This window comes from Ranitomeya variabilis, chromosome 6, assembly GCF_051348905.1.
Source record: "Ranitomeya variabilis isolate aRanVar5 chromosome 6, aRanVar5.hap1, whole genome shotgun sequence".
NCBI classification, from domain to species: domain Eukaryota; kingdom Metazoa; phylum Chordata; class Amphibia; order Anura; family Dendrobatidae; genus Ranitomeya; species Ranitomeya variabilis.
In genome coordinates, this window is record NC_135237.1 from 414,290,984 (window position 1) to 414,317,346 (window position 26,363).

Below are 26,363 nucleotides of genomic sequence, written 5' to 3' on the forward strand. Positions count from 1 at the left end.
TTCTGATGACTCTTTCATGAAGGCCATATTTGTGCAGGTGTCTCTGAACAATGTACCACAACTCCAGAGACTGCTAAATCTTTCTAAAGGTATTTTGCATTCAAGCAGGGGTTCTGATTTACCTCTCTAGAAATCTTATGAGTGGCTCTCACTGAAATTTTGCTTGGTCTTCCATACCTTATCTTGACCTCCGTTGTTCCTGTTAACTGCCATTTCCTAATTACATTTCGAACTGAGGAAAGGGCAACTTTAAAACGCTTTGCTATCCTCTTTTAGTCTTCTCCTGCTTTGTGGGCCTCCATTATTTTCATTTTAAGAGTTATAGGCAGTTGAATAGAAGAGCCCATGACTGCTGTTTTTTGGCACGAGGTTAGGGAATGATGGGTTTTTATAAAGCTGGAAAATTTGTGTCACCTGGCCTTTTCTAATGATGATAGTGAACAAGCTATAATCCTAATGGGCTAATTAAGGTCTGAAACCTTGTTTAACCCCTTAACCCTCTGAGCTTTTTTTGTTTTCGTTTTTCACTCCCTTTCTTTCCAGAGCCATAACATTTTTATTTTTCCATCAATATGGCATTGTGATGGCTTATTTTTTGTGGAACAAGTTGTACTTTTGAATAACACTATTGGTTTTACCATGTCGTGTAACAGAAAACAGGAAAAAAACTCCAAGTGCGAAGAAATTGCAAAAAAAGTGCAATCTCACACTTGTTTTTTATTTGGCTTTTTTGCTAGGTTCACTAAATGCTAAAACTGACATGCCATTGTGATTCTCCAGGTCATTATGAGTTCATAGACACCAAACATGTCTAGGTTCTCATTCATGTAAATGGTTAAAAAAATTACAAAGTTTGCTAAAAAAAAAATAGCGCAATTTTCCGATACCAGTAGCATCTCCATTTTTTGTGATCTGGGGTCGGGTGAGTAGGGTTGAGCGAAACGGGTCGGCAATTTTCAGAAGTCGCCGACTTTTGGCAAAGTCGGGTTTCATGAAACCCGACCCGACCCCTGTGTGGGGTCGGCCATGAAGTCGACGATCTTCTGAATCTGGAATCGGAATTCCGATACCGATTCCCGATATGTTTAAGATATCGGGAATTGGTATCGGAATTCAGATTTAAGTGTAAAATAAAGAATTAAAATAAAAAATATCGCTATACTTACCCTCTGACGGGCCCTGGTGCTAACCGGGAACCTTCCTTCCTTAGAATCAGCCTTCCAGGACCTTGCGGTGACGTCGCGGTGACGTAGCGGCTTGTGATTGGTCGCGCGGCCGCCCATGTGACCGCTGCGCGACCAATCACAAGCCGCGACGTCACCGTGACATCACCGTAGGTCCTGGAAGGGCTGATTCTTAGGAAGGAAGGCTGCCGGGACGAAGCCGAGGGTGAGTATATTCCTATTAGGTATATACTCACCCTCGGACACGCCCTGCTTCTTTCCGGCAGCCTTCCTTCCTAAGAATCAGCCCTTCCAGGACCTTCGGTGACGTCGCGGTGACGTCGCGGCTTGTGATTGGTCGCGCGGCCGCCCATGTGACCGCTCGCGTGACCAATCACAAGCCGCGACGTCACCGTGACGTCACCGTAGGTCCTGGAAGGGCTGATTCTTAGGAAGGAAGGCTGCCGGAACGAAGCCGAGGGTGAGTATATTCCTATTAGGTATATACTCACCCTCGGACACGCCCTGCTTCTTTCCGGCAGCCTTCCTTCCTAAGAATCAGCCCTTCCAGGACCTTTGGTGACGTCACGGTGACGTCGCGGCTTGTGATTGGTCGCGCAGCAGTCACATGGGCGGCCGCGCGACCAATCACAAGCCGCGACGTCACCGTGATGTCACCGCAAGGTCCTGGAAGGCTGATTCTAAGGAAGGAAGGTTCCCGGTTAGTACCAGGGCCCGTCAGAGGGTAAGTATAGCGATATTTTTTATTTTAATTCTTTATTTTACACTTAAATATGGATCCCAGGGCCTGAAGGAGAGTTTCCGCTCCTTCAGACCCTGGGAACCATTGGAAACCCAATGCACTGCATTGGGTTTCGAGTTTCGGCCGACCCCGACTTTTTTATAGGATCGTTTCGTGAAACCCGACCCGATCTTATAAAAGTAAAGGTCGCTCAACCCTATGGGTGAGGGCTAATTTTTTGCATGCCGAGCTGATGTTTTTAATTATACCACTTTTGTGCAGATACATTCTTTTGATCGCCCGTTATGGCATTTTAATGCAATGTCGCAGTGACCAAAAAAACATAATTTTGGCGGTTTGATTTTTTTCTCGCTACGCTGTTTAGCGATCAGGTTAATCCTTTTTTTATTGATAGATCGGGCGATTCTGAACACGGCGATACCAAATATGTGTAGGTTTGATTTTATTTATTGTTTTATTTTGATTGGGGCGAAAGGGGGGGTGATTTAAACTTTTAGATTTTTTTATTTTTTTATATTTTTGAACACTTTTTTTTAATTTTGGCTTGCTTCAATAGCCGAACTACTTGATCGCCTCTGCTACATAGAGGTGATGCACAGATCACCTCTATGCAGCAGAATTACAGGCATGCTATGAGCACCGACCACAGGGTGGCGCTCATAGCAATCTGCCATCAACAACCATAGAGGTCTCGAGGAGACTTCTGGTTGTGATGGAAACTGTTGTGGATTCTGTTTGTGGGCTCCCTCTGGTGGTTACTGCTGGTACTGGGTGACTTTGGTGGGTTGCGGCCTTTGGTTTCCACCTGTCCATCAGTGGCTGGGTGTTTCCTATTTTACCTGGCCTTTCTGTCATTCCCTTGCCGGCTATCAATGTATTCAGATGTGCTCTGTTTGGTTCCTGCCTACCTGCTCCCAGATCTTTCAGGATAAGCTAAGTGCTGATTTTCAGTTGTTTGGTTTTTTGTCCAGCTTGCTAATTATGTCTCTATGCTAGCTGGTAGCTCTAGTGGACTGAGGTTCTCCCCATGTGCCATGAGTTGGCACATGGGTTCTTGTAATCTCAGGATGGTTTTTTTGATTAGGGTTTTTTGCTGACCGCTCAGTCCCCTTTTGTATCGTTCTGCTTTCTAGTTTACAGCGGGCCTCAATTTGCTAAAACTATATATATCATCTCTATGTGTGTGCCTTCCTCTCATTTCACCGTCAATACATGTGGGGGGCAACTATATCTTTTGGGGTTCATTCCTCTGGAGGCAAGTGAGGTCTTTATTTTCTCTGCAGTGCTAGTTAGCTCTTAGGCTGGTGCGTGGCGTCTAGAACCAACGTAGGCACGCTCCCTGGCTATCTCTAGTTGCGTTTGTCAGGCGTAGGGCAGCGGTCAGCCCAGGTTCCATCACCCTAGAGCTCGTCCGTAATATATTTGTACTTTGCTTGTCCTGTGCTATCCCTAGCCATTGGGATTCATGACAGTATAGCCGGCCCACAAAGTGTTAATTGTTTGGGCTGAAGCAGGAGAAAGAGAAGTGTTTAAGGGAAAATTTTTTTTTTTTTTTCCCTTCAGAGTTTTGCTGCCTAGCCCTTAATTGCTGTCTAGCTGCTTCTTACCTCCTCTTAACCCTTGAATGGCTCTGATCTTAGCTGTTTAACATGGATGTCCAGAGTTTGGCTTCCAGCCTGAGTAATCTCGCGGCAAAAGTTCAAAACATACAGGATTTTGTTGTTCACACTCCCATGTCTGAACCTAGAATTCCTATTCCAGAGTTCTTTTCTGGAGATAGATCTACCTTCCTGAATTTCAGGAACAATTGTAAATTGTTTCTTTCTTTAAAATCTCGCTCCTCTGGAGACCCTGCTCAACAGGTCAAGATTGTAATATCTTTCCTGCGGGGCGACCCTCAGAATTGGGCATTTGCATTGGCACCAGGGGATCCTGCATTGCTCAGTGTGGATGCGTTTTTTCTGGCATTGGGATTGCTCTATGAGGAACCTAACCTGGAGATTCAGGCTGAAAAGGCTTTATTAGCCCTCTCTCAGGGGCATGATGAAGCGGAAATATATTGTCAGAAGTTTCGGAAATGGTCGGTGCTTACTCAGTGGAATGAGTGCGCCCTGGCTGCAAACTTCAGAAATGGTCTTTCTGAGGCCATTAAGGATATTATGGTGGGGTTCCCTACGCCTACAGGTCTGAATGAGTCTATGGCTATGGCCATTCAGATTGATCGGCGTTTACGGGAGCGCAAACCCATGCACCAGTTGGCGGTGTCTTCTGAACAGGCACCTGAGACTATGCAATGTGATAGAATTCAGTCCAGAAGTGAACGGCAAAATTATAGGCGGAAAAATGGATTGTGTTTCTATTGTGGTGATTCAGCTCATGTTATATCAGCATGCTCTAAACGCACAAAAAGGGTTGATAAATCTTTTGCCATTGGTACTCTGCAGCCTAAGTTCATTTTGTCTGTGACTCTGATTTTTTCACTGTCTTCCATTTCCGTCGATGCCTATGTGGATTCGGGCGCTGCCCTGAGTCTTATGGATTGGTCATTTGCTAAACGCTGCGGTTTTAGTCTGGAACCTCTGGAAGTTCCTATTCCTCTGAAGGGAATTGACTCTACACCATTGGCTATGAATAAACCGCAGTATTGGACACAAGTGACCATGCGCATGACTCCCGTTCATCAGGAGGTGATTCGCTTCCTTGTACTTTATAATTTACATGATGTACTAGTGCTTGGTCTGCCATGGTTACAAACTCATAATCCTGTCCTGGACTGGAAAACAATGTCTGTGTTAAGCTGGGGATGTCAGGGGGTTCATGATGATGCACCTCCGATTTCAATCGCTTCATCTACTCCTTCTGAGATCCCTGCGTTTTTGTCTGACTATAGGGATGTTTTTGAGGAGCCTAAGCTCAATTCGCTCCCTCCGCATAGAGATTGTGACTGTGCTATAGAATTGATTCCTGGCAGTAAGTTCCCTAAGGGTCGTTTATTTAATCTGTCACTGCCAGAGCATACTGCTATGCGGAATTATATTAAGGAGTCCTTGGAAAAGGGACATATTCGTCCATCTTCGTCCCCTCTGGGAGCAGGTTTTTTTTTGTGGCAAAAAAAGATGGTTCCCTGAGGCCTTGTATAGATTATCGCCTTCTGAATAAGATTACAGTCAAGTATCAGTATCCATTGCCATTATTGACTGATTTGTTTGCTCGCATTAAGGGGGCTAGGTGGTTCACTAAGATAGATCTTCGCGGTGCGTATAATCTGGTGCGGATAAAACAGGGTGATGAGTGGAAAACCGCATTTAATACGCCTGAGGGCCATTTTGAGTATTTGGTAATGCCTTTTGGACTCTCCAATGCTCCGTCAGTCTTTCAGTCCTTTATGCACAATATTTTCCGTGAATATCTGGATAAGTTTATGATTGTGTATTTGGATGATATTTTGGTGTTTTCTGATGACTGGGAGTCTCATGTTCTACAGGTCAGGAAGGTGTTTCAGGTTCTGCGGGCCAATTCTCTGTTTGTGAAGGGCTCAAAGTGTCTCTTCGGAGTCCAGAAGATTTCTTTTTTGGGGTACATTTTTTCTCCTTCTACTATTGAGATGGATCCCGTCAAGGTTCAGGCGATTTGTGACTGGACACAACCTACATCTGTTAAGAGCCTTCAGAAGTTCTTGGGGTTTGCTAATTTTTATCGTCGGTTCATTGCTAATTTTTCCAGTATTGTTAAACCTTTGACTGATTTGACTAAAAAGGGTGCTGATGTTGCTGATTGGTCTCCTGCGGCCGTGGAGGCCTTTCAGGAACTTAAGCGCCGGTTTTCTTCTGCTCCTGTGTTGTGTCAACCAGATGTTTCACTTCCTTTTCAGGTTGAGGTTGATGCTTCCGAGATTGGAGCGGGGGTGGTTTTGTCACAGAGAAGTTCTAATGGCTCGGTGATGAAGCCATGTGCATTCTTCTCTAGAAAATTCTCGCCCGCCGAGCGCAATTATGATGTGGCTAATCGGGAGCTTTTGGCCATGAAGTGGGCATTTGAGGAGTGGCATCATTGGCTTGAGGGTGCTAAACATCGTGTGGTGGTCTTGACTGATCACAAGAATCTCATTTACCTTGAGTCTGCCAGGCGTTTGAATCCTAGACAGGCTCGTTGGTCATTGTTTTTTTCTCGTTTCAATTTCGTGGTTTCATACCTGCCAGGTTCAAAGAATGTGAAGGCAGATGCTCTTTCCAGGAGTTTTGTGCCTGACTCTCCTGGAGACTCTGGGCCTACTGGTATCCTTAGGGATGGGGTAATATTGTCCGCCGTATCCCCAGACTTGCGACGTGCATTGCAGGAGTTTCAGGTGGATAAACCGGATCGTTGTCCACCAGAAAGACTGTTTGTTCCGGATGATTGGACCAGTAGAGTCATCTCCGAGGTCCATTCTTCTGTGTTGGCTGGTCATCCTGGAATATTTGGTACTAGAGACTTGGTGGCCTGGTCTTTTTGGTGGCCTTCCTTGTCTAGGGATGTGCGTACCTTTGTGCAGTCTTGTGAAGTGTGTGCTCGAGCTAAGCCTTGCTGTTCTCGGGCCAGTGGGTTGTTGTTATCCTTGCCCATCCCGAAGAGGCCTTGGACGCACATTTCCATGGATTTTATTTCTGATCTCCCGGTTTCACAGAAAATGTCCGTTATCTGGGTTGTGTGTGACCGCTTTTCTAAGATGGTTCATTTGGTGCCCTTGCCTAAGTTGCCTTCCTCCTCTGAGTTGGTCCCTTTATTTTTTCAGAACGTGGTTCGTTTGCATGGGATTCCGGAGAATATCGTTTCTGACAGGGGATCCCAGTTTGTGTCTAGATTTTGGCGGACGTTTTGTGCCAAGATGGGCATTGATTTGTCTTTCTCGTCTGCATTCCATCCTCAGACGAATGGCCAGACGGAGCGAACTAATCAGACCTTGGAAACTTATTTGAGGTGTTTTGTTTCTGCTGATCAAGATGACTGGGTTGCTTTTTTGCCACTGGCCGAATTTGCTCTTAATAATCGGGCTAGTTCTGCCACGTTGGTCTCTCCTTTTTTTTGTAATTCGGGGTTTCATCCTCGTTTTTCCTCTGGTCAGGTGGAGCCTTCGGATTGTCCTGGAGTGGACGTGGTGGTGGACAGGCTACATCAGATTTGGAATCAGGTGGTGGACAATTTGAAGTTATCTCAGGAGAAGACTCAGCAGTTTGCTAATCGCCGTCGCAGCGTGGGTCCCCGACTTCTTGTTGGGGATTTGGTGTGGTTGTCTTCTCGTTTTGTCCCTATGAAGGTCTCTTCTCCTAAGTTCAAGCCTCGGTTCATCGGTCCTTATAGGATCTCGGAGATTCTTAACCCTGTATCTTTTCGTTTGGATCTCCCAGCATCGTTTGCTATTCATAATGTGTTCCATCGGTCGTTGTTGCGGAGGTATGAGGTGCCCATTGTTCCTTCGGTTGAGCCTCCTGCTCCGGTGCTGGTGGAGGGAGAATTGGAGTATGTTGTTGAGAAGATCTTGGATTCTCGTGTTTCCAGACGCAAACTCCAGTATTTGGTTAAGTGGAAGGGTTATGGTCAGGAGGATAATTCCTGGGTGGTCGCCTCCGATGTTCATGCGACTGATTTGGTCCGCGCCTTCCATAGAGCTCACCCTGATCGCCCTGAGGGTTCTCGTGAGGGTTCGGTGACCCCTCCTCAAGGGGGGGGTACTGTTGTGGATTCTGTTTGTGGGCTCCCTCTGGTGGTTACTGCTGGTACTGGGTGACTTTGGTGGGTTGCGGCCTTTGGTTTCCACCTGTCCATCAGTGGCTGGGTGTTTCCTATTTTACCTGGCCTTTCTGTCATTCCCTTGCCGGCTATCAATGTATTCAGATGTGCTCTGTTTGGTTCCTGCCTACCTGCTCCCAGATCTTTCAGGATAAGCTAAGTGCTGATTTTCAGTTGTTTGGTTTTTTGTCCAGCTTGCTAATTATGTCTCTATGCTAGCTGGTAGCTCTAGTGGACTGAGGTTCTCCCCATGTGCCATGAGTTGGCACATGGGTTCTTGTAATCTCAGGATGGTTTTTTTGATTAGGGTTTTTTGCTGACCGCTCAGTCCCCTTTTGTATCGTTCTGCTTTCTAGTTTACAGCGGGCCTCAATTTGCTAAAACTATATATATCATCTCTATGTGTGTGCCTTCCTCTCATTTCACCGTCAATACATGTGGGGGGCAACTATATCTTTTGGGGTTCATTCCTCTGGAGGTAAGTGAGGTCTTTATTTTCTCTGCAGTGCTAGTTAGCTCTTAGGCTGGTGCGTGGCGTCTAGAACCAACGTAGGCACGCTCCCTGGCTATCTCTAGTTGCGTTTGTCAGGCGTAGGGCAGCGGTCAGCCCAGGTTCCATCACCCTAGAGCTCGTCCGTAATATATTTGTACTTTGCTTGTCCTGTGCTATCCCTAGCCATTGGGATTCATGACAGGAAACACACCGATGACCCCCAATCACGTGACGGGGTCAGCGGTGTGCGTACTTCCGGCCGCATGGCCGGCAGCGCTTGTTAAATGCTGCTGTCAGTTTGACAGTGGCATTTAACTAGTTAATGGGCACGGGTGGAATGTGCTTGTGCACATTGCAGCCACATGTCAGCTGTTGAACACAGCTGACATGTCACGGGTTTGAGGCGGGCTCACCGCCGGATCCCACCTCAAAGCGGGGGATACTGCCAGCTAACATACTATTCTGTCAGCTGGCAGAAAGGGGTTAAAGTTATCTGAGCACACAAATCTCAAAGGGTGCCCAAACTTTTGCATCACCCCATTTGCCTTTTTGTAATTTTTAAAATGTAAAAAATGACAATATAATTTTTCTTTTCCTTAAAATACAAAGGAAATGTTTCACCTTTAACTTCAGGCCTTTTAGAGATCATTTCATCTTCAATTTGCTTAACTGTTCACAATAACAATAATTTTGACCAGGGGTGCCCAAACTTTGACTTTAGCATATTCACTAGAACAGGTGTGTGATATATTTGGAAAAATGATAGCTAGCACACATGCCAAAAATTTGAATATGTGAAAGAGACCTTCTTGACGGAGATGGTGGATGGAAGAAGGCTCTAGTTTAGATATGGCTTTATTAATATAGAAAGAAAACATTCTCTAACTCTCAACTATAGACTATAAGCTAATTTAGACTATTTATGAAAAGTTCAGTTTCTAAATAATCTACAGTCATGGGCGACAGTGTTGGCATCCTTGAAATTGTTCCATAAAATAAAGTATTTCTGCCAGAAAATTATTGCAAATACACATGTTTTGTTATATACTGTACATGTTTATTTCCTTTCTGTGTATTGAAGTAACACCAAAAATAAAGCAAAAAAGGCAAATTAAACATAATTTCACACAAAACCCAAACAATGAGCGGGACAAAATTGTTGGCACCCTCAACTTAATAATTGATGTTCATTGGGATTTAGATCTGGACTTATTGTTGCATCGGAAGAACAGTCCCTGAAGGGGTAAGCTGAAGAAAAAAAGATCACCGGAAACTCACACTGGAGACAGTCTGCAGTGAGGCGAGCGGGGAGCAGCACCTACTCCCTGTCAACAGCATCAGTTTCTCTTCCTATTGGCAAGACGGGACTGCAGGTGACATGCTGATTGACAGCTGGCTTCCCCCAATTAGGCAGAAGGAACCAGCTGTCTATCAGCATGACACCAGTAGTATTTCTCTGTCACCCGAAAGAGAAACTGCTGCCCTGTTGTCAGGGAGGAGCTGAGCCTCTGGCAGGAGTGGTCAATGACCGACCCTGGGTAGTAGAGCAGGCAGGAGGTTGCCTCTGTTAGAAACTACATGCATTTTTTTCTAAAGTTCCAGATATCCTCCTTAAAGATTGCTGTTCACCAGAGGAAACCATATAACTTAAAGGAGCTGGGGCAGTTTTGCCTTGAGGATTGGGCAAAACTCTCAGTGGCAAGATGTGGAAAGCTCATGCAGACTTATCCAAAGCAACTTGCAGCTGTAAATACCACAAAACGAGGCTATACAAGGTACTGACTTTAGATGGAGTGAACAGTTATGCACACTGAAGTTTTCATTTATTTTGTTCTATTTGTTGTTTGCTTCACAAAAAAACTGAAATTCCAGGTTGTGAGGCAGCAGAACACGAAAAATGCCAAGGGGAAATCTTGCTGTGACTGTAAGTAAATAGGGAAAGGTGTACTTTACTGTCCCTAGAGCTGGGATCCAAATTTTCCCTGCTCCCAGTGTGTGATAGCATCCAAGCATAAAAAACTTATATAAATCTGGTATCCCTGTAATCACACTGACCACAAAAATAAAGTAATCTATTTAATTATACTGCATTAAAAAAGCGGATAAAACAGTTAGAACAAATACTTGACCTGCTGTTGATTTGTTCACTCTGCCTCCCAAATGTCGCAGTAAGGCTCGGCTCACATTTATCCAGCGCTCTAAGCTGAGCTCTTACACCAGATATTGAGGTAGATGAAGACACTGTGGACATGGTCTTGCCTGTGATCCAGTAGTGTCTTTTTAAGTGTGCATAAAAGCGTAGTTTTGTGCACCTCTGAAAAGAAGGACACCTCTTAACAGAGGCAATATGGAGATCAGAGTAACTCTGCTGCCTCATTATAGTGAATGGATCCCTCAGGCTTTTCATCTAAATCACGTAATTCTGAGAGTTAATTGGAAACCTCGATGTACCTGCTCAATGTACTGCACAGGATAAATGTAAACCAAAATATTATGTAAAATGTTCCCAAAAAAAGCTTCAACTCAATCCATAAAACAGCTAATTTCCACTTAGGTCTGTCTTCTGTCAATGAAAATATAGGGGTTTCTATGGTACTTGTAGCACACAGGCTTTGAAAAACCAATTAAACGAATTCTGTACTCCAAAATCCAAATGCCTTTTGAGGCTCAGTTTGCCTATACTACATTTAACATCAACATTTGTCATTTCTGTAGCGATGAGAGCCCACTTAATTTATGGGTTCATGTCTCCAGAAGCATGAGCTGAGCATAATGTATTGATAAGTTCAACATACAAACACTATAATGTACTGGGCACTACAATGTACTGGGCACTAGAATAGCAGATTTGCAAAATCATCACTACTAGTGTTGAGCGATACCGTCTGATACTTGAAAGTATCGGTATCGGATAGTATCGGCCGATACCCAAAAAGTATCGGATATCGCCGATACGATACCCGATACCCGATACCAATACAAGTCAATGGGACACCAGGTATCCTGATGGTTCCCAGGTTCTGAAGGAGAGGAAACTCTCCTTCAGGCCCTGGGATCCATATTAATGTGTAAAATAAAGAATTAAAATAAAAAATATTGATATACTCACCCGTCCGGAGGCCCCTGCACCTTACCGCTGTTAACCGGCAGCCTGCTTTGCTTAAAATGAGCTCGTTCAGCACCTTCCATGACGTCACGGCTTCTGATTGGTCGCGTGCCGCTCATGTGACCGCCACGCGACCAATCACAAGCCGCGACGTCATTCTCAGGTCCTAAATTCCTAGAATGAGGAGTTTAGGGCCTGAGAATGACATCGCGGCTTGTGATTGGTCGCGTGGCGGTCACATGAGCGGCACGTGACCAATCAGAAGCCGTGACGTCATGGAAGGTGCTGAACGCGCTCATTTTAAGCAAAGCAGGCTGCCGGTTACTACCAGGGCACGTCAGAGGGTGAGTATATCCCTATTTTTTATTTTAATTCTTTATTTTTTACATGGATATGGATCCCAGGGCCTGAAGGAGAGTTTCCTCTCCTTCAGACCCTGGGAACCATACACTGGGAACTTCCGATTCCGATTCCCGATACCACAAAAGTATCGGATCTCGGTATTGGAATTCCGATACCGCAAGTATCGGCCGATACCTGATACTTGCGGTATCGGAATGCTCAACACTAATCACTACACCTGTGGGTAAATTCCAAGATGGGTGCAATTTCCAAAATGGGGTTACTGGAGGGGGATTATGCTCCTCTGGCACTCTGTATATGAAGTCCTCAAACTATTCTACAAAAATTTGTTCTCAAAAATTCAAATAGCGCTCTGTCTGTCCCGAGTCTCTCTGTGGTGGATAAGCGTACTGTGCAGCAACTTTTGTGGTATTGCCACTTTCAGCAGAAATTGTGTGACAAATATTGGTTCTGTTCTTAGTAATTTTTCCATGTGAAAATGTAAAATTTGAGGTTAAAACCATTTTTTTGTGGTAAAAATATAATTATTTTTTATTCACTGTCCAAAAGTATGAAATTTTGTGACACATCTTCGGTGTCAATATAATCACTGAACACTTAGATGAATTTATTGAGAGTTGTAATTTGTAAAATGAGATCACTTATGTTTTAGCACCTCAAGGGTTCTTCCAGTGGGTCATGGCACCAGCAAACCATCACAGCAAAATGTGCACTATAATATGGTACTCCTTCCCTTTTGAGCTTTCCACTGTGCCTGAAAAGTAGCTCCCAATTACATGTAGGGTACTGGCAAACACAGGAGAAATTGTACAACAAGCTGTAAATTTTTTTTCTATTAGCCCCTATAACAATTAAAAACTTTGGGCTAAAACAAGATTTTAGTGTTAAAAATGTAATTATCCTTTCGTCACCGTCCAATGGTTCTGTGAGGCATATATGGTGTCAACATGCTTTCTGCACCCCTAGAAGAATTTTTAATGAGGGGGGTGTAGTTTGTAAAATTGGGTCTCTTATGGGGGGTTCCAGCTGTTTTGGCACCTCAAGGGATCTGCTAATGTGACATTGCACCCTCAAACCAATCCAGCAAAACCTTCTGAGTAGAGATGAGCAAATTTGATTGGCAAATGTTCGCCAAACATAAATTCGGCATGAATATAGCACATTCAGATCCGTGATCAGAAAGCCAAGCAAAATTGCATAAAATCGGTAAAAATTGGTGTAATTTGGTAAAAGTGCAGGAAAATATTTGCGTTGCCACAAAAATATTTCCCGCAATGATAATGGTGGTGTAACATGAGCGTTTGGCAAGTGGATGATGAGGGGAGGGGGTTTACAGAGCTCCGAGGTGCGGGGTTCTTGTAAGCACATCACAGCAGTCTTTTTTTCCTAACTTTATGTGTGCACATTGCGACTAGCCAATCAGGGCACAGGAAACACCCACAATGTTCTGACACAGTGGCTTGTGTCATTGGCTGCTGAAATCACATGTCCCTCTGCATATCAATAGCTGACATGTTGTTTTAGCGCCATTATGAAATTGATACAGTGCAGAGAGACTGCTCCTGCCGCTGCCACTGTTTGCATCAAGATTTCAGCTACTTAGCTAGGCGGCTGTATAGCAGTCAGATAGTGTAGGTAGATAGTGTCCAGTGTGGCAGTAAAATTTAACTTCCAGAATTTTTTTTCTTTTTTTTTGGGGGGGGGGGGGGCATTACTGAGGTTGTCAGACAAAGCCGGCAGGTACATGTCCTACAAGTGTGTTGTGTTGTGCACTGCTTCTATTGTGCTCCGTGGATGAGTATAGCATTCTAAATAATATTATTTCAGTAGGTAAATGTGAAAAAGCCTGCTGTATCCCACATTTTAGCTAGCTAGATAGGTGGCTGTATATTAGTCAGATACTGTAGGTAGCTAATGTCCAGTGTGGCTGTAAAATTTACCTTAATTATTTTTTTTTTTGTCATACTAAGTTACACAAACAAATCCAGCAGGGCACGTGTTGTGCAGTGCTTCTATTGTGATCCATGCACGAGTATAGCATTCTAATTCAAACGTAGCTAGTGAAAAAAAGTTAAACAGCTAGTTGTATCCCACCTTGTAATTTAGTGCTGTGGTGAAATAAAACTGTCTGCAGACCTAAGGCACATAGAAGAATAATATTTTTTCCAGGTGCTAAATGTGAAACAGCCTGCTGTATCGCACGTAGTCATTTTGTGTCAGTGATAGTACCTGTCTGCAGACCTAAGGCACATTAAAAGAAAATTATAATTTGTTAGTTGCAAAAAGTTAGACAACCCGCTGTATCACAGTTTGTCATTTGTCTGGGTTGAAATACAGCTGTACAGGCCTGATCCAGAGGCCACACTTGAAAAATGTTTTTCTGGCATCTAGTGTGTTATAGAGGGCTGATACATAGGCCACAAAAAATCTTATGTTATTAATGTCATACAGTAAGGGACCTGATTTTAAAAAAGAGTTTGTAGCATCTAGTGTGTTATAGAGGGCTGATTCATAGGCCGTGGTAGAACGGGAATTAGGCTTGGTGTTCAAGGTGTACGTGGGGTCGGTGGTAATGTTGGTGAAAGTACTAGTGAAGCAACGTCATGTCCTATGCAAAGACAACTTATGTTACTGGACAGGCTAGAGCACCTTGTCAATGATGCCGAGAAAGAGCATGTACTCGAGTGGATGGCAAGTGCAGCTTTAAGTGGCCTTTCCTCCTCTTCCTCCACCTCAACATCACACCCAGTACAGTCCACAGATGTGGCACAAAAATTCCCCTTGCTTCCCCCCACATCCCAACTATCCAAATGTTCAACTGATGGTATGGAACCACAGATGGGTGATTCTGGAGAGCTGTTCACACATTCTATGCCATGTTCATCAGAAGTGTACTCAAAAGCTTTGCAGAGTCATTATGAGGAAAAGTGCACTGATGCCCCAAAAGCAGATGGCCATCGCAGTACCCCAGTACCAATTACCTAGTCGCCTTTATTTTTCAAAGAAAGCTGTGCCTGGGCTATACCAGCATGTAGCAGACATCACCCGTTCCTTGACAAAATCTATGTCTGCCAGGGTGCATTTCACCAGAGGCACTTGGATGGGTAAGCATGGCCAAGAGCGTTACATCTCTGTTGTGAATTTGGATTCTGGGCTCCCCCGGTGGCTACTGGTGGAATTGAACTGGTGTCTTCATCTTCTCTGTTCACCTGTTCCCATCAAGATGTGGGAGTCGCTATATAACCTTGCTGCTCTGTTAGTTGCTTGCCGGTCAACAATGTTATCAGAAGCCTCTCTGTGCTTGTTCCTGCTCCTAGACAACTACTAGATAAGTTGGACTCTTGTCCATGTTTGTTTTTGCATTTTTGTTCCAGTTCACAGCTGTAGTTTCGTTACTGTGTCTGGAAAGCTCTTGTGAACAGGAATTGCCACTCTGGTGTTATGAGTTAATGCCAGAGTTTTAAAGTAATTTCTGGATGGTGTTTTTGATAGGGTTTTCAGCTGACCATGAAAGTGTCCTTTCTGTCTTCTGCTATGTAGTAAGTGGACCTCAAATTTGCTAAACCTATTTTCATACTACGTTTGTTATTTCATCTCAACTCACCGCCAATACATGTGGGGGGCCTCTGTCTCCTTTCGGGGTATTTCTCTAGAGGTGAGCTAGGACTAATATTTTCCTCTGCTAGTTTTATTTAGTCCTCCGGCTGGTGCTGGGCATCTAGAATCAACGTAGGCATGCTACCCGGCCACTGCTAGTTGTGCGTTAGGTTTAGTTCATGGTCAGCTCAGTTCCCATCTTCCAAGAGCTAGTTCCTATATATGCTTATGCTATGTTCTCTTGCCATTGAGATCATGACAGTTTGACCGGCCCTCAAAGTGTTAATTGTTTGGGCTGAAGCAGGAGAAAAAGAAGTGTTGAAGGGAAAATTTTTTTTTTTTTTCCCCTCAGAGTTTTGCTGCCTAGCCCTTAATTGCTGTCTAGCTGCTTCTTACCTCCTCTTAACCCTTGAATGGCTCTGTGTCCACCTGTTTGTAATGGATCTTCAGAGTGTAACTGCAGGTTTGAATAATCTCGCCACGAAGGTACAAAATTTGCAAGATTTTGTTTGTCATGCACCTGTATCTGAGCCGAGAATTCCTTTGCCGGAATTTTTCTCGGGGAATAGATCCGGGTTTCAGAATTTTCGAAATAATTGCAAATTATTTTTGTCCCTGAAATCTCGCTCTGCCGGAGACCCTGCACAGCAGGTCAGGATTGTGATTTCCTTGCTCCGGGGCGACCCTCAAGACTGGGCTTTTTCATTGACACCAGGGGATCCTGCGTTGCTCAATGTGGATGCGTTTTTTCTGGCCTTGGGGTTGCTTTATGACGAACCTCATTTGGAGCTTCAGGCAGAAAAAACTTTGATGTCCCTATCTCAGGGGCAAGATGAAGCGGAAATTTACTGCCAAAGATTCCGTAAATGGTCTGTGCTTACTCAGTGGAATGAGTGCGCCCTGGCGGCGACTTTCAGAGAGGGTCTCTCTGATGCCATTAAGGATGTTATGGTGGGGTTCCCTGTGCCTGCGGGTCTGAATGAGTCCATGACAATGGCTATTCAGATCGATAGGCATTTGCGGGAGCGCAAACCAGTGCACCATCTGGCGGTGTCCACTGAGAAGTCGCCAGAGAATATGCAGTGTGATAGAATTCTGTCCCTAAGCGAGCGGCAGAATTTTAGACGGAAAAATGGGTTGTGTTTCTATTGTGGTGATTCTACTCATGTTATATCAGCATGCTCTAAGCGCACTAAAAAGCTTGGTAAATCTGTTTCCATTTGCACCTTACCGTCTAAATTTATTCTATCTGTGACCCTGATTTGCTCTTTGTCATCTATTACCACGGACGCCTATGTCGACTCTGGCGCCGCTTTGAGTCTTATGGATTGGTCCTTTGCCAAACGCTGTGGGTATGATTTAGAGCCTTTGGAGACTCCTATTCCTCTGAAGGGGATTGACTCCACCCCATTGGCTAATAATAAACCACAATACTGGACACAAGTAACTATGCGTATTAATCCGGATCACCAGGAGATTATTCGCTTTCTGGTGCTGTATAATCTACATGATGATTTGGTGCTAGGATTGCCTTGGCTGCAATCTCACAACCCAGTCCTCGACTGGAGAGCTATGTCTGTGTTGAGCTGGGGATGTAAGGGGGCTCATGGGGATGTACCTGTGGTTTCCATTTCATCATCCATTCCCTCTGAAATTCCTGAGTTCCTGTCTGACTATCGTGACGTCTTTGAAGAATCCAAGCTTGGTTCGTTACCTCCGCACCGAGAGTGCGATTGTGCCATAGATTTAATCCCGGGTAGTAAATACCCAAAGGGTCGTTTATTTAATCTGTCTGTGCCTGAACATGCTGCTATGCGAGAATATATAAAGGAGTCCTTGGAAAAGGGACATATTCGTCCATCGTCATCTCCCTTAGGAGCCGGTTTTTTCTTTGTGTCAAAAAAAGACGGCTCTTTGAGACCATGTATTGATTATCGGCTTTTGAATAAAATCACTGTTAAATATCAATACCCATTGCCGTTGCTGACTGATTTGTTTGCTCGCATAAAGGGGGCCAAGTGGTTCTCTAAGATTGACCTTCGTGGGGCGTATAATTTGGTGCGAATCAGGCAGGGGGATGAGTGGAAAACCGCATTTAATACGCCCGAGGGCCACTTTGAGTATTTAGTGATGCCTTTTGGTCTTTCTAATGCTCCGTCAGTTTTCCAGTCCTTTATGCATGATATTTTTCGCGATTATTTGGATAAATTTATGATTGTGTATCTGGATGATATTCTGATTTTTTCGGATGACTGGGACTCTCATGTCCAGCAAGTCAGGAGGGTTTTTCAGGTTTTGCGGTCTAATTCTTTGTGTGTGAAGGGTTCTAAGTGTGTTTTTGGGGTACAGAGGATTTCCTTTTTGGGATATATTTTTTCCCCCTCTTCCATTGAAATGGATCCTGTCAAGGTTCAAGCTATTTGTGATTGGACGCAGCCCTCTTCTCTTAAGAGTCTTCAGAAATTTTTGGGCTTTGCTAACTTTTATCGTCGATTTATTGCTGGTTTTTCGGATATTGCTAAACCATTGACCGATTTGACTAAGAAGGGTGCTGATGTTGCTGATTGGTCCCCTGATGCTGTGGAGGCCTTTCGGGAGCTTAAGCGCCGTTTTTCCTCTGCCCCTGTGTTGCGTCAGCCTGATGTTGCTCTACCTTTTCAGGTTGAGGTCGACGCTTCTGAGATCGGAGCTGGGGCAGTGTTGTCGCAGAAAAGTTCTGACTGCTCCGTGATGAGGCCTTGTGCCTTCTTTTCCCGTAAATTTTCGCCCGCTGAGCGGAATTATGATGTTGGGAATCGGGAGCTTTTGGCCATGAAGTGGGCTTTTGAGGAGTGGCGCCATTGGCTTGAGGGGGCCAGACATCAGGTGGTGGTATTGACTGACCACAAAAATTTGATTTATCTTGAGACCGCCAGGCGCCTGAATCCTAGACAGGCGCGCTGGTCATTATTTTTCTCTCGGTTTAATTTTGTGGTGTCATACCTACCGGGTTCTAAGAATGTTAAGGCGGATGCCCTTTCTAGGAGTTTTGAGCCTGACTCGCCTGGTAACTCTGAGCCCACAGGTATCCTTAAGGATGGAGTGGTATTGTCAGCCGTTTCTCCAGACCTGCGGCGGGCCTTGCAGGAGTTTCAGGCGGATAGACCTGATCGTTGCCCACCTGATAAACTGTTTGTTCCTGATGATTGGACCAGTAGAGTCATCTCTGAGGTTCATTCTTCTGCGTTGGCAGGTCATCCTGGCATTTTTGGTACCAGGGATTTGGTGGCAAGGTCCTTCTGGTGGCCTTCCCTGTCACGAGATGTGCGAGGCTTTGTGCAGTCTTGTGACGTTTGTGCTCGGGCCAAGCCTTGTTGTTCTCGGGCTAGTGGATTATTGTTGCCCTTGCCTATTCCTAAGAGGCCTTGGATGCACATCTCGATGGATTTTATTTCAGATCTGCCTGTTTCTCAGAAGATGTCTGTCATCTGGGTGGTGTGTGACCGTTTTTCTAAGATGGTCCATTTGGTTCCTCTGCCCAAGTTACCTTCTTCTTCCGAGTTGGTTCCTCTGTTTTTTCAAAATGTTGTTCGTTTGCATGGTATTCCTGAGAATATCGTTTCTGACAGAGGGACCCAATTCGTGTCTAGATTTTGGCGGGCATTCTGTGCTAGGATGGGCATAGATTTATCTTTTTCGTCCGCTTTCCATCCTCAGACGAATGGTCAGACCGAGCGGATTAATCAGACCCTGGAGACATATCTGAGGTGTTTTGTGTCTGCTGACCAGGATGATTGGGTTGCTTTTTTGCCATTGGCGGAGTTCGCTCTCAATAATCGGGCCAGCTCTGCCACTTTGGTGTCCCCGTTTTTCTGTAATTCGGGGTTTCATCCTCGATTTTCCTCTGGTCAGGTGGAATCTTCGGATTGTCCTGGAGTGGATGCTGTGGTGGAGAGATTGCATCAGATCTGGGGGCAGGTGGTGGACAATTTGAGGTTGTCCCAGGAGAAGACTCAGCTTTTTGCCAACCGCCACCGTCGTGTTGGTCCTCGGCTTTCTGTTGGGGATTTGGTGTGGTTGTCTTCTCGTTTTGTCCCTATGAGGGTCTCTTCTCCTAAGTTTAAGCCTCGGTTTATCGGCCCGTATAAGATATTGGAGATTCTTAACCCTGTTTCCTTCCGTTTGGACCTCCCTGCATCCTTTTCTATTCATAACGTTTTTCATCGGTCATTATTGCGCAGGTATGAGGTACCGGTTGTGCCTTCGGTTGAGCCTCCTGCTCCGGTGTTGGTTGAGGGTGAGTTGGAGTACGTTGTGGAGAAAATCTTAGACTCTCGTGTTTCCAGACGGAGACTCCAGTATCTGGTCAAGTGGAAGGGATACGGCCAGGAGGATAATTCTTGGGTGAATGCATCTGATGTTCATGCCTCCGATCTGGTTCGTGCCTTTCATAGGGCCCATCCTGATCGCCCTGGTGGTTCTGGTGAGGGTTCGGTGCCCCCTCCTTGAGGGGGGGGTACTGTTGTGAATTTGGATTCTGGGCTCCCCCGGTGGCTACTGGTGGAATTGAACTGGTGTCTTCATCTTCTCTGTTCACCTGTTCCCATCAAGATGTGGGAGTCGCTATATAACCTTGCTGCTCTGTTAGTTGCTTGCCGGTCAACAATGTTATCAGAAGCCTCTCTGTGCTTGTTCCTGCTCCTAGACAACTACTAGATAAGTTGGACTCTTGTCCATGTTTGTTTTTGCATTTTTGTTCCAGTTCACAGCTGTAGTTTCGTTACTGTGTCTGGAAAGCTCTTGTGAACAGGAATTGCCACTCTGGTGTTATGAGTTAATGCCAGAGTTTTAAAGTAATTTCTGGATGGTGTTTTTGATAGGGTTTTCAGCTGACCATGAAAGTGTCCTTTCTGTCTTCTGCTATGTAGTAAGTGGACCTCAAATTTGCTAAACCTATTTTCATACTACGTTTGTTATTTCATCTCAACTCACCGCCAATACATGTGGGGGGCCTCTGTCTCCTTTCGGGGTATTTCTCTAGAGGTGAGCTAGGACTAATATTTTCCTCTGCTAGTTTTATTTAGTCCTCCGGCTGGTGCTGGGCATCTAGAATCAACGTAGGCATGCTACCCGGCCACTGCTAGTTGTGCGTTAGGTTTAGTTCATGGTCAGCTCAGTTCCCATCTTCCAAGAGCTAGTTCCTATATATGCTTATGCTATGTTCTCTTGCCATTGAGATCATGACACATCTTGCTAACTGGGCACTGGGTGATTCTGGTGGCTGTGGGGACAGGCGCTGCTCCAAAAGTGTTGGAATCCCCAAAGCTTGCAGGCCAAACCTCTACATTAAACACTTCCTCCACTGTTTCTGCCTCCTCTATCTCCTCTATGGCCTCCACCTGCGCCCTCAACTTCTGCCTTAATGAGACATGCGTTCCAACAGTGCATAGCGAACCCCCGCCACCTCCTTACTGCGCAGCCTGGGCGCACCAAAATCAGGCAGTCTTAAAACTGATATGCCTTGGCGATCGCAGTCATACTGTCATGATCCAGGCCATGGTTTGTTTCATGTTACTCTCTCCCCAGTCTGGTTATGCTGGGGTTAACCTTCTCTGCCTCGTTCTGGGTTCGGTGTGGCTATTTCAGCCTGCTGTACCTGCAGACCAATGTCAGTGATAGTTCATGCTCCCAGGCTAGAGCATCTGACTCATTGATACTTTGTTTTTGTCCTCTGCCCGTTTACTCTCTTCCCGTGACTTCGCTTTCTTGCCACACAGCTTGTCTTAGTATTCGCTCCCTGTTCTTGGACCTCTTGGTATGTGACCTGGCTTGTCTTCTGACCTGTTTTATTGTCTCTCATCTCTGTTATGTCTGCTTCCATCTGGCTCTGGCTTCTGGCTTGTATTTGACCACGTGTATTGCTGTGACCTCTGGTACTTCTTGCCCTGACTGTTTCTGACTTGGCCCCTCTGACCACTCTTTCGCCACCAGGTGGTGCTTGTGCTGCTGCTCCGTGGTGTTACGCTGTTTGTGCAACCTCTCTTCCCCCACCAGCATCCCCTGGTGGAGGTTGCGCTATACTGTACTGCAGCTGCATTACACATACACCTGAAGAGTTGTGGACAGCTCTCCAGGCTGAGTTTGATCAATGGCTGTGTCTGCTGAACCTGGATCCAGGGAACGCCGTGTCCAATAATGGTGCGAACCTGGCGGCGGCCCTACAGTGAGGCAAGCTCACACACGTGCCTTGCATGACTCACATCCTCAACCTGGTGGTGCAGCATTTTCTCACCCACAATCCTGGCCTGGGAGACCTGCTCCAGAAAGCACGTAAGCTGTGTGCTCATTTCCGCCATTCTCACACCTCTGCTCATCAACTTACATCGATACAGAGGACTTTGTTCACGCCAGTAAACAGGTTGATATCAGATGTGCCGACATGGTGGATTTCCACTCTGCACATGTTGCAGCGACTGTGGCAGCAGCAACGAGCCCTGACGCAGTATGTCATGTCATATAGCCTGGGCCAACGCAGTATGGAGGTGGCGCCTATAATGTTTATAGAGTGGGGCACAGATTAAGGACCTCTGCACCCTTTTGCACAGTTTCAAAATGTCTACTAAGATGGTTAGGGCTGATGATGCCATCATCAGCATCACTATTCCGGTCATTTATACGCTTGAGCAGACTTTAAATTGCATGCAGAAGGAGATGGTGGTCCCAGGAGTCTGCGGAAGGGATACCATTGTCTTGAAGTTCAAGACTGTCATCACACAGGTGGGTGGCAAGGGAGGGTGGAGTACTGCGATCGAGGGAGGCTGGTGATGATGATAACAGGCAAACTGTTATCGAAGGTGCAAGATCCAAGGACCAAATGGAGGAGGAAGAGGTGATGGGTGAGCAACTGTCAGATGAAGAGGATAATCCTCCCCTCTCTGTTGTTCGGGGTTGGTGGGAGGGTACAGGGGAAATTAGCTTCATTGTTACACAGCCACCAACACAGCATGGTCTCGGACTTCATGGTAGAGCCCTACATAAGAGTTCCTTCTTGCTGCACTATCTGCAACATGATCCCCGTATAGTCATGATAAGTAATAATGCTGACTACTGGTTTGCCACTTTATTAGATCCACATTATAAAACAAAATTTTGACAGATGATTCCCACCCTAGAAAGGGACCCGTGAATGCTGGAGTATCGTAACACACTTGTATACAACCTTAAGAGAGCTTTTCTCCAAGATAGCAGTGAAACACATATTTCGCATTGCAGCTGTAGACTTCCAACCTCTGGCCCGTCAATTCGACAACATTCAAACATTAGCAGCAGCAACGGTGGAAGTGGAAGAAGGAAAGTCTGTGAGTCATTTGACACATTTTTTAGACCAACTCTTGCACCAGCACAACAGCATCCAAGTCTTACACGTGATGAACAAATAGAGAGGATGGTGCAGGAGTATCTAGAACTAAATATCAATACCATCAGGGAGAGTTTGGATCCTTTCACATTTTGGTCTTACAAAATGGATGAGTGGCCTGAGCTTGCCTCACATGCCTTGGAGGTTTCATCGTGCCCGGCAGCCAGCGTTCTCTCATAGCTTGTCTTCAGCGCTGCTGATGGTGTCCCGATGGATAAGCGCATACTGCTGTCCCCTGAAAGTGTTGACTTCCTAACTTTCATTAAAATGAACAAGTCATCGATCTCCAAGGACTTTTGCACCCCGATCGCAGACTGCATAGATTAGGTGATATTGCATTTGTTTGTGTGATGTATTAATGTCACGTAACTGCACTCTGTGATATCTTTAGTGTACGCAAATTTGTTTTAATGTGAACAGTCATGGTTTGTTTACATCTGCTGTGTTAGCTGTAGTGGAAGGCATTTCTGTTGCAATTATACTATTTCTATTCTCGTGAAAGTTATTCCTCTTCAGTGGTGTCAGGCACTCATTTTTAAAAATTTGAAAACTCCAAGTTGGGTGTCTATTTGCTGATTTGGGTGTAGTGAAAGACCTGTCGTCCCCATTCTACTATTTCTAGTGTGGTGAAATTGATGCCACTTTGGTGGTATCTGCAAATAATTTTTGGAAATGTGAACACTCATGGTTGGGTGTCCATCTGCTAGATTGCATGTAGAGAAAGACCTGTTGGTCCCTATTAGACTATTTCTACTGTGTTGAAATTGATTCCACTTCTGTGGTGTAAAGCCCTCATTTCTTTAAATGTGAACATTCCTGGTTAGGGTCCATATTCTGGATTGGGTGTAGTGAAAGACATGTCGGTCCCTATTCTACTATTTCTACTGTGGTAAAATTGATGTCACTTTGGTGGTATCTGCAAATAATTTTTGGAACTGTGAACACTCATGGTTGAGTGTCCTTCTTCTGGATTGGGTATAGTGAAAGACCTATCAGTCCCTATTATACTATTTCTACTGTGGTGAAATTGATGCCACTTTTGTGGTGTCTGCCAATTATTTTTGGAAATGTGAACACTCTTGGTTGAGTGTCCATCTGCTGGATTGGGTGTAGAGAAAGACCTGTCGGTCCAAATTAGACTGTTTCTACTGTGGTGAAATTGATGCCACTTCTCTGGTGTAAGGCCCTCATTTATTTAAATGTGGCTACTAATGGTTGGGAGTCCATCTGCTGAATCGGATGTAGAGAAAGACCTGTTGGTCCCTATTTGACTATTTCTACTGTGGTGAAATTGATTCCACTTCTGTGTGGTAAGACCCTCAATTCTTTAATAGGGAACACTCCTTGTTGAGTGTCCATCTGCTGGTTTGGGTGTTGTGAAAGTCCAATCAGTCCCTCTTCTGCTATTTCTAGTGTGCTGAAATTGATGCCACTTCTGTTGGGTAAGGCGCTCCTTTCTTTAAATGTGAACACTCCTTGTTGAGTGTCCATCTGCTGGTTTTGGTATAGTGAAAGACCTGTTGGTCCCTATTCTACTATTTCTACTGTGGTGAAATTGATGCCACTTCTGTGGTGTAAGGCACTCATTTCTATAAATGTGAACACTCCTTGTTGAGTGTCCATCTGCTGGTTTTGGCATAGTGAAAGACCTGTTGGTCCCTATTCTACTATTTCTACTGTGGTGAAATTGATGCCACTTTTGTGGTGTCTGCCAATACTTTTTGGAAATGTGAACACTCCTGGTTAGGCCTACTTCATGCGTGTTGCATGTAGCAGTAGGCCTCTGAGAACGTCAGGCCTCCACTTCCTTGCACTCAACTACCCATGTTACTATCCATACATTTTTCTGACTATGGAGTCTACAAAACTAATATTTGTGCCACCTGAGTGTGCCTCAGCATGAAAGCAGGTTCGGTGTTGCATGTGGTATCAGGGCTAGCAGCAAAGGGGCCCCACACCGATCCCTGGCTGATTGCTGCAGTTCCATGCTACAATTTGTACTGTGGGTGAATTGAGGTCACTTTCCTGGTGTTTGTCCCTCATTTGAGGTCTTTTCGCAGTTTTTGGGGCTGTTCTAAAGGTGTTGTGAATGAGTTTGTTTTTGACTCCCATTGACTGTAATGGTGTTTGGTTATGTCCGGCGAATATTCGCCAAGTTAATCGGTGAATACGTGCTCATTCGGCGAACGTGACCTGAACCAAATATTGAGATATTCGCTCATCTCTACTTTTGAGCTTTGTGCTATGCCTCAAATGCAGTTTTCAACCACATATTGGGTGTTGGTGTACTGAGGAGAAATTGTGTAACAAATTGCACAATTCACTTTTTCCTATTATGCTTTTGAAAATTAAAAACTTGGAGCCAAAGCAAAGCTTTTTTGTAGAAGAAAAGGTCATTTTCCATTTACTCAGCCCAATCTTATGCAATTCTGTGAATCACCTGAGGTATAACAATGCCCAATACACCCCTAGATGAATTCCTCAAAAGATTTAGTTTCCAAAATGGGGCCAATTGTGTGGGTTTCTGCTGTTTTGGCATGTCAGGGGCTCTTCAAATGTGACATGGCATCAGCATTCTATTACAGCCAAAATTGTGCTCCAGAATTCAATTAGCGCTCCTTCACTTTCGAGACCTGTCATATGCCCAAACAGTTTTCCTCCACATATGGGGTATTAATGTACTCAGGAGAAATTGCACAACAAATTGTAGGGACTATTTTTCCTTGTTACCTTTGTGAAAATGAATATTTGGGGCTAAATTAACATTTTTGTGGGAAAAAAAAAATTTTTTTTCCTTTTACATTCCTTTACTTTCTGTGAATCCCCTAAAGGGTTAATAAACCTCTTGACTGTGGTTTTGACCATTTTTGAAATGGTGTTGCTTTTGAGTATTTTCTGTCACATAGGCCCCTCAAAGTCACTTCAAATGTGATGTGGTTCCTAAATAATTGGTTTTGTAAATTTTGTTGGAAAATTGAGAAATTGCTGATCAATTTTAAGCTTTCTAATTTCCTAACAAAAAAACTAAGCTTTAAAAATAATGCTGTAAATTAGACATGTGTAAATGTTAATTCTTATCATTTTTGGGTGGTATAACTATTTTGTTTAATGGCATAAAAATGTAAAATGCTTGAAAATTGTGAAATTTTCACATTTTTTGACAAATTTGTGATATTTTCATAAATAAACGCAAATCATATTGACCAATATGTACCATTATCATGAAGTTAAGTGTGATAAACATGCAATAGAATAGGAAACCAAGAAGGGGGAAACACTTTTTTACATCACTGCATGGTTCAAAAAGACGTGGTAAATGTTATTTATTAACTATTTTGGGTGACATAAGTCTCTTATTTAACCCCTTTCTGACCTTGGACGGGATAGTACGTCCGAGGTCAGAACCCCCGCTTTGATGCTGGCTCCGGCGGTGAGCCCGCGTCAAAGCCGGGACATGTCAGCTGTTTTGAACAGCAGACATGTGCCCGCAATCGCGATTCACCCGCCGCTATTAACTAGTTAAATGCCGCTGTCAAACGCAGACAGCAGCATTTAACTACCGCTTCCGGCTGCGTGGCCAGAAATGCGCGCATCGCCGACCTCGTCACATGATCGGGGGTCAGCGATGCTTCTCCATTGTAACCATAGAGGTCCTTGAGACCTCTATGGTTACTGACCCGGCTAGCTGTGAGCGCTACCCTGTGGTCGGCACTCAT